Source organism: Molossus molossus, unplaced genomic scaffold, assembly GCF_014108415.1.
Source record: "Molossus molossus isolate mMolMol1 unplaced genomic scaffold, mMolMol1.p scaffold_m16_p_6, whole genome shotgun sequence".
Classification (NCBI taxonomy): domain Eukaryota; kingdom Metazoa; phylum Chordata; class Mammalia; order Chiroptera; family Molossidae; genus Molossus; species Molossus molossus.
Genome location: NW_023425399.1, coordinates 51060674 through 51069703, shown reverse-complemented (window position 1 = coordinate 51069703; position 9030 = coordinate 51060674). Strand labels below are relative to the sequence as shown.

The 9030-nt window shown below is 45.4% G+C and overlaps 1 pseudogene; it reads right to left on the bottom strand.

The window, feature by feature from the left end:
- Positions 1 to 373: 373 nt before the first annotated feature.
- On the bottom strand, positions 374 to 4713 carry LOC118619196 (annotated as a pseudogene).
- Between the last annotated feature and the right edge of the window lie 4317 nt (positions 4714 to 9030).

The window sequence follows — 9030 nt, the reverse complement described above, 5'->3', positions numbered from 1 at the left end:
TTCAAAGCAGTAATAAATTAAAATATAAGAACCTTTCCACTGTTGAATATGTAGAGGGTGAGTTTAGAGACAAATGGGACAGAGATGCTGGGGATGCCTGGGGGTGACACGTGCCCTGCTCTCCACTGTGCCCATGCCCTCAGGAGATGTTGAGAGGGGGGGCTTCTTCCATAGCCTGGAGGCAGTGGCTCCTTGGAGCCTCTGCCCATAGCTGGGAGCTCAGCTGGCACTGAATCCATGGAAGCCAAGGCATTGTGAGAGCTGAGGGCGGGCGGGGGCACCTCCTGGGCTCTGGAAAGCCAATGTCCTCCATGCCAGCAGGGCCTGGTGCTGGCTGGGGTCCTGTGTTTACTCTGGGAACTGGTGGGGGTACTCAGGTGCTGCTTGCTGGGTTCTCATTGCCGGGAGAGGAGGAAGGGGAGGAGGGAGAAGGAGGAGGAGGAGGAGGAGAAGCTCACTCCAGTAAACCCTGGGTGTTGGTAACTGTGTTCTGTCCTCCGAGGCTTTTTCAGCAGATGAGGCAGCTGCCTTGCTGCTCCATCCAGAGCACGATGCAGGCATCATGAAAGAGGTGGTTGCGGGGCAGCTGCCGCACACACTCACCCAGCCCTTAGTCATCCTTGCATATGGGGCACTCCAGCCTATGTGTGTTCCTCCATGACAGGGACTTTGGGGAAGATCTGGATTTTCACTTTGTCTGCAGGGGGCGGGGTGGGGGGCTGCTATTTCAAACTGATTGAGGAGCTGCGTGGTAATTACATCCAGCTCGTTGTCCCCCTAGGCATAGTCCATTGGGTTTTATTTGAATGCAGGACACCTCTGGAGCCCAGGCCCAAGTTGGAGATGGTGGCTGGAATAATGATGCCATTGACCAGCTGATGGATGATCTCTTCCAGCGCCAGGACGCCTTTGTGTCCACCTATCCAGGTGCCAGAACTACCGCTCTCTCTCCTGCCGGCTCGTGGGGACCCTGCTATTGTCGACCAGCGCCCATGGGGGTAATGGAGATCTCAAAGCTGTTGTCAAAGATGCCGAAAGCAAAGTATCCTTAGCCTTGCAGCGTCCTGAAGAGCCATTTTCAAATGGCTGACTGCTTTGTTTTGTGGGGGCTGTGGAGGGAACGGAACCATTCTCTGTACTCCTTGGTGGACATGGTGCACGTCAGCAGTGGGGCCACCTGCTGGTCTTTCCCAGAAGCTCCTTGATGAAACCAGATTCACATCGTGGGAAGATGCCCTGACACAGGTGTGGCTTGATCTCCAGCAGCAGCAGGGGCAGAAATACCTGCAGCTGCCTCCTCCGTGCTGCCCACCTCCTGTGTAGTGCTCCCTAGCCAGCAGATGTGAAAAACCTTTTATTTTTAGGTTAACACCTCTCAGGATCCAGGTGAGTGCTGGGTGGCAGGTCTAGCCCCAGGCCTCTCCTTGTTGCTCCTGCATCATAGTCAGGCAGGACTGGAGGGCTGGCCAACAGCAGCCTTTTTCCCTGTGTGGTCTCAGCCTCTCTGTGGGGTTTCCCCATAAGATGTCCCCAATATGGGGACCTCACATGCCCTGAGTGGAGCTGCCAGAATTGCCTACATGTTTCAACACAGCAATGGACTGATGTGGATCTGTTATAATGTGTCAGTGAGATAACCAGAGATGCACAGCCAAATTGTAAAGGAGTGCTTTATTCCTGCAGGCGGGCTGCGGAGGGCATAGTCTCCCCTCATATCGGCAGCCACCATTTTTCTTGCTCCTCTGATTTTAAAGACAGAACCCCCACCCCCCACCCCAGAGGACTGGTACAGTAGTGGGCGTGACAGTGATTGCAAAAGTAAAAATTATAATTATTCACCAGGCTCATGAATACTTGCAAATGCCTGCAATTACTGTACTCGGAAACTGCAAATGCCCGCAAATACCTGAAAATACTGATACTGGAAACTGCAAATGCCACCCAACACATGGGGCAACTATAATCTTAGGCAAAATTTCTTTACTTCTAGGGGTAGTTAACCTATTATTGGAAAAATATTGACGAAGGTCCATTGATTATACAGATGGAGTTATTTAGTCGCCTTAGCCAAGAGGCCTCCATAAGAATGGAATCTAGTCACCTTAGCCTTGGGGCCTAGGTCAGATCCACAGTTCTTTCCCTAAGGGAGAAGGGCAGGAGAGGAATATGATATGGAAAACCCCACTGCATAAGGAATGCCCATGACCTTGGGAGGATCAGGAAGGAAGAGAGAGGGCCTTGAAAACTGGGTGAGGCAGAAGCCAGAGCTGGATGAAACATCAAATGCTTCCTGATGGGGAAGTTAGACATAAAATATACAAAATTATCTTGCTTTAAAATCTAAGTCCTCTCCATTCCTTCATATCTTTAGTAGTGTCAGTTATAGATATATGGGACTTGGGGGAGTGTGTGTCCATCTGTATTTGTGTTTGTGTGTGGTATAGATATATGGGACTTGGGGGGAGTGTGTATGCATCTGTATTTGTGTTTGTGTGTGGGGGGTGTGTTTTTGTGTGTCTGTGTGTGTGTATGAATGCGTGTAGTATTTTGTATGCATATATATGTTTGTGTGAGTCAATGCTTGTGTGTGTGTTTATGTGTGTGTGTGTGTGTCTGTGAATGTGAACAAAGATGACAGGCTTCTGATAAATGACTTCAGAAACAGAGTCAGTTAGCCGATGCAGAAGCCAGTGCTAGAGATGACTGAAAGGAAGGATACCTGGAGAGCTGCTGTGGGGCTAAGACACTGCTCCAGGCCAGTAAGCTTAGATGGCCCCTCGCTGTTACTCCTCCCAGAAGATTCTCTCTGCACCCCAGTTCCTCTGTTTCTGGCTCTATTCTGGTCAGTAGCTCTGTGCAAAGTAGAGACCCACACCCAGGATACACACATGGTTCAAGGACAAATAGGTCAGGCTCATTTTGTGTTTCTGCTTTCTGTGACCCTGTCCCCACTTTTGGTCCAGTATGCACCTGGAGGAGGTGGCTGGAGTTAGATGTAAGACCAAGGATCCTTCTTGTGTGTACTACCCAGTGGGTTCTTGGGTTTTGCATTTGCCAAGATCTTAAATTGTTGCCAGTGTCCCCTGTTGCCCTTCCAAGTGAGGTAGCTGACCTTCTTCCCACTCAAATATGCTTGTTGCTTCTTACTTTGACTTTCCATGGGATTCCCATCAGGACATAGCCTGTTCATCCACCTCTGTCTTTCCACATCTGTAGTGGTAGTCTTAGGACTTCAGAGAAAATTGAAGTGAGTCTATTTTCTCCAAGAGTTCACACATTTCTGGTTGACATGGTGCCAAGTTGCAAGCACTTTGTAACAACAATAACAAAATCAATCACCCCAGCTGCTGTGGGGCCTGTATAACAGCCAGTTGCACTGGTAACCCAGTTTCCTTGGTGTTGCATTGTTCACTCAGTTGTTTGGACATTGCAAAAATGCTGGTGTATTGTTTGTCACTTTATATGGTGGATGGCATTTAAATCAGAGGAGTGGGAACGCAGGCCAGCAATGACCCATATGGGAACCATGTTCTTACCTATACTCCCTCAGGTAGGATTCACATATAGTTTTCTCTATAGCAGACCTGAGCCACAGAAAATAAAATGAGCCGGAGAGGTCAGAAAGACAATTTGTAGTCAATATGGAACCAACTGGATGCCTGAAAGGGCTGGTCCATCCCATTGGTGTCTGTGTGACTCTGTGAGGACAGCTTAGAAAATAGTCCATAAGTTCTAACACCATTTGATTTCCTTCAAAGAGAGAAAGAGTCTTAATAAGAGCTTTCCATAGCTGGTGTGTCTGAATCTGACTCCAAGCAAGGTTCTTGAACCAAGTGCCAACTGTGTATGGTCTACTGCTGGGAGTACATCAGCAAAACACACGTGGGTGATCCATATTGCAGCAGGGCTATATTTAAGAAAGGGACCTGCATGCCCATTTTCAATTTTAGAGCACCCAGGAGAGAGGGTCTACATCCAGTGGGGAACAAAATATGGCATTTGGACACGTATAGGAGACACACCCATCTCCAACATGAACCACGTTCTTTGTGCCTGGAGTCCCAGCACATTCATGTCTGAGATTGTCTCAGGGATTGGATGGCCCAACATCTTTCCACATTATTTCTAGAGTTCAAATTATTGCCTTGGTTTGCCTGACCATGTTGTGGTTGGAAGGTCCTCCTTTCATTGACCAGAAACAAATTTGGTTGCTGCATGACTGGCCTGGTTTTGAGATTGCTTTTTTGGCCAGTTGGTTGACATGACTCTTAAATAAGGAGCCCAAGGATGTCTTCCCACCCAGTGATGAGGCCCCTTAAGAATGTATTTCCCTGGGACCCCCTAACTGCTTGGCTCTTCCCCATACTGTCTCTTTCTCTCAGGTGCTTATGGCATGACACAGAGGGCCTGCTAACTGTTTATACCCTTCTGAGAAAAAGTCTCTGTAGCAAGAGTAGAAGAATAATGGTCACAAGTATAGTCCTAAAAGCCTCTCTGGGCTGAGAAGCCACACCTTCCTGCAATTTCTATTTCTAGAGATGAAGAGGTAAAGACCTTTTTTGCAGTCTCCCAAATGGAGTTTTGAGGGGAGCACTTACTGTGTGTGGGTCCCCTTCTGAGCTCTTTAAGTTTATATCAACCTTTATAACATTTTCACCTTGTGAGGGAGGTGCTATACTTGTTTATCTCTGTAATGATGGCTGAAAGCAGCATGGTACAAAATGGTCATGTGACCTTCAAGATCTCAGAACTTGTGATGAGGAAGCAAGATCTGAATCCATAACATCTGAATTAGACTATGAACTGTGGCCACTGTGCTGAGTTACTTCAGCTGCTGCTGTGGGCTTTGTCATGTTCATCTCCTCTTCTTGGTCATGTTCACCAAAACCTGGTGAGCCAGTGTTGGTTGATGCCCCATCCTGAAGCAGTTCTGGGGCCCTGAAGGATGTGGGATTAATGAGCCCCACCTTTGGGCAAAGGGAAAGTATTGGGTCATGTATATGGGCATGAGTGGTCCCTGCATTTAGTAAGGTCAGAGTTTCTGTGTCCTACAGTTTACTTCACTAGGGTGACAATCATCCATATGACACTTCCCCACATAGGTGCTCCCTGCAGGAGAGACTAGTGGACCCTGAGATCGCATGACTCTTCAAGAATCTTTGCTGTGGCCTCAGGATCCCTGGGGCCCCTGAGGAAAAGGTGCATGAGCTTCCTGCCCTTCTCTCTGCAGATGAGAGTGCACCTTGACTTTGACCAGAGCTGACAGTTATAGGTGCCTGCTATGTAAGCAGGTCCTATGAATGACTTGCTTTATCTTTACTGCAGCTGGTGGATCCTTGCTCACTTTCTGAGGAAACTACAGCTGAGTCTAGAGCACAGGGTTTCTCCCTGCTAGTGCAGAGCTCCTGTGAGGCCCATGTCACTGGCCTTGCAGCCTCACACTCTACCAGCTGGTTATGGGGATGGGAACCCATGAGCAGCACTAGTCCGGGAGACTGAGGATTCCATACCTGTTATTTCAGAACTAGAGAAAACTTTTGACCAGTGGTTCTCAACTTTGAGGTTATGTGCAAATCAGGTGCAGATCATATTAGAACAGGTCTAGCAGGCCTGGGAAGGGCCTGGTTATCTGCATTTCTGACCAGCTCCAGATGTGTTGTTGCCCAAAGGGTTTAGGGCCTGTGCAAAATTTTACAGAGGTTTAGTGGGAACTGGCAGGAGCTTGAAGATCAGGCTCAGTGGGGATATCAGGCAGCATGCATGAAATTTGGGGCTCTGCCCTCGGCCCTTTCCTTTTTGAGATTCCTGTCCAGGACTTTGGTAGCACTCCAGGTGCTGGCTGGTCCTAACTGCAGAATGAAAGTTGTGGGCACAGAAAACTCCCTGTGCACATCTCTTCCTCCAAGTGTCAGCACCTGACTGGCATTTGCCTGCTCTGAGTGACTTCTTAGTGACTGTGTTGATTTTTATTGTGTTCTGAGGCTAAATTTGGAGTCCATGGGAAGTCTGTCTGATGGGAGCTTGTTTGGCTCTCGCCAGAAGGGAACCTGCATGGGTTCTTGGATGTAAGGTCATCTTCACACAGCCTAAGGTACACTGTTATTTTTTACTTGATGAATAGGTATCGTCCACTTCCCTGGGCTTACCAGACCTCCTTGTTTCTAACCCAAATTCTATCCCACATCCTCACCCCCTCCTCCTCTACTTCCTATGCTTTACTCCTAATTCTCTGCACCCCTAATCTCCCAGGTCTGCCCCAAACCTTCCCAATCCCTTATACATGGACATATATTTCTGCCTACATGCCCTGGACCCCACTCAGAGTGTGTGCATTAAGCTCCCTAATACAACTTTGCTGGGAAGAGAAAGTTTGAGGGCACTTGCTTTTGATACAAATTGGTAATAAAAGAGAGTCATGTCCAAAATGGCTGCTTGGGTATTTTATTCCTGTATGTGCCAAGTGAGAACTCTGCCAAAACCCCCAAGGTGGGCCCACCACCCATTCAGACTTGTGGAACACCCTACAAAGGGGCCAGAGTTGGCCACACATCTAGGGCTACTGCTCTCCTCTCTTCTGTTTCATGCTAATCCCTGATCATTTCCCTGCCCTCTGCCAAATACTGCCAGCACAGACTTTCCTTATTTTCAGAAAGTTGCTATTCTGGCCCATGGGGGTATGTGAAATCTTGGAGAAGAGCCCCATAAAATGAGAATCTGCTAAATGACTCTTTGAGGAAAATCTGCTGATAGACTGAGAACACAATGAGAATAGAAAAGTGAGCCTGTACTGAACCATGAAAAGCAGAAGATATTACTCAGTCTAACTTGGATCTGAGACAGTGAGGCCTGGTTGTTAAAAAGAAAGATGTTTTTGCAAGGAGAAAGGGTAACACCTTGGTGACCCCTTATTATGGGTTGAATGAAGTTGTCTGAGGGTACGGGTGTCCTAATTGCTGCCACTTTTAGAGACTATGGCACCTGAAATTGTTCTGACTTTTCAAGTTCGTTGCAGAACCTCTTTGGAGATGTGAACGTTGGCACAGTCCCAACACCTGCCTCACACAGGTGTACCGGTACAGAAGAGCCAGTTGCTGATATCTGTCAATTTTCCAGGCCTGGCAGACCATATGCAAAGAATCAGCACCTCCATGGCCACTATGAGGGGAAGAAACCACAAGGAGGCTGTCCACTCTCCCAAGGATCTAAAGTTGCCCTATTAGGCTGGCTGAAAGCAAAGTTTACTGCAAGAGAATGAGTTTTGCAGTGAGGCCAACTGTAATTCATTCATTCCTCAGTCATTTTCTCTACAAATGTTTACTGAGCCCCTACTATATGCTTGGAGGAGCTGTGATATCCGTGGATCTGGAGAAAATTGAGATGCCTTGAAGAGTACAGCAGGGCCATGAGATTTTTAACTTGCCCTCTCCCATTCCACCTATCCTGGCAGAATCTAGTAGAGGCAGTAGAAATGTTTCCATAAATACAGTGGGGTGACCATTAGTAAAAAAAATGGTAGTACTGAGAGTTCACAAAAGCAGTTCTTCACTACCTGCCACATATTAAACCACAGTAGTAGTGCCCTGTAACAGATGTACTAGTTACAGAGGGGACACCCACCATTCCAGCAGGTATGCAACACTTTCCTTAACCAAAGGGATGCCGATTTACTGTGACTCCAGAGGTGCAAATAGTGCAGGTAAGAGAAAACAAAAACTTGTTTACACCATCTCCTTTACAATAAAAGAAAGTAGCTTACCTAGCAAATTCTGAATGGTTTAGAGCAAAACAGCATCTAAACAAGAAAAAGTTTCACTACCTCAAATGATCAGGCAGAGAAATAATTAATCACATATTATGAACAATAAAGGTAAAATGGGAGGATAGAAAGTAAATAAAACATCTCCAGAAAGCAAATTCAAAGTCATGGAATATTATAACTTAAATGTAGAGAATTTAAGATTGCAGTTATAAAGAAGCTCAGTGAGATACAATAAAATTCAGAAGGGCAGTTCAATGAGCTCAGGAAGAAAATTAATGAACAAAAGGAGTACTTCACCAAAGAGAGCAAAATTATAAAAAAGAACCAAACAGAAATTCTGGAGCTGAAGAACTCAACAGATAAAATGAGGAATGCATCAGAGATGAGTAGAAACAGAGAAAACCAGATGAAAGAAAGAATTAGTGAGCTCAAAGATAAAAACCTAGAAAGAACCCAGGAAGAAGAAGAGAGAGAGATCTAAGAGTTCAAAAAATAAAATTGTAAGAAATTTGATAAGGATCTGATTATATAAAAAGAGCAATATAAGGATAATTGGCATACCAGAAAGAGAAGAGAGAAAGAAAAGAACAGAGAGCCTACTCAAAGAAATAATTGATAAGAAATTTCCAAGTCTGTTGAAAGAACTGGGCTTTAGAACTGAAGATATTCTAAATGCACAAAATAGACATAATTGATATTTATGAAACTTTCTATCCCTAAATGACACAATATTTATTCTTCTCAAGTACATGTGGAACATTTTCAAGGATAGACCATATGTTGGGGCACAAAACTAGTCTCAATAAAATTAAGAAGATTGAAATCATAACCAACATATTTTCAAACCACAATGGTATGAAACTGGAAATTGACTACAAGAAGAAAGCTGAAAAAAACCCACAAATATGTGGACCTAAACAACATGATACTGAACATTTACTAGGTCAAAGAAAGAACTAAAGAAGAGATTAAAGAATATTTAAAGACAAATGAAAATGACAATATTACATACCAAAACATTTGGGATGCAGCAAAAGCGATGCAAAAAGGGAATTTTATAGCATTACAAGTCTACCATAAGAAACAAACGAACAAAAAACTCAAATAAACAATCTAGGATTACACCTTAAGAAACTAGAAAAACAAGAACAAATGAAGCCCTGAATCAGTAGAAGAAAAGGAATAATAAAAATTGAAGTGGAATCCTGGCCAGTGTGGCTCAGTTGGTTGTGCATTGTCCTGTGCACCCAAAGTTTGCTGGTTCAATTCCA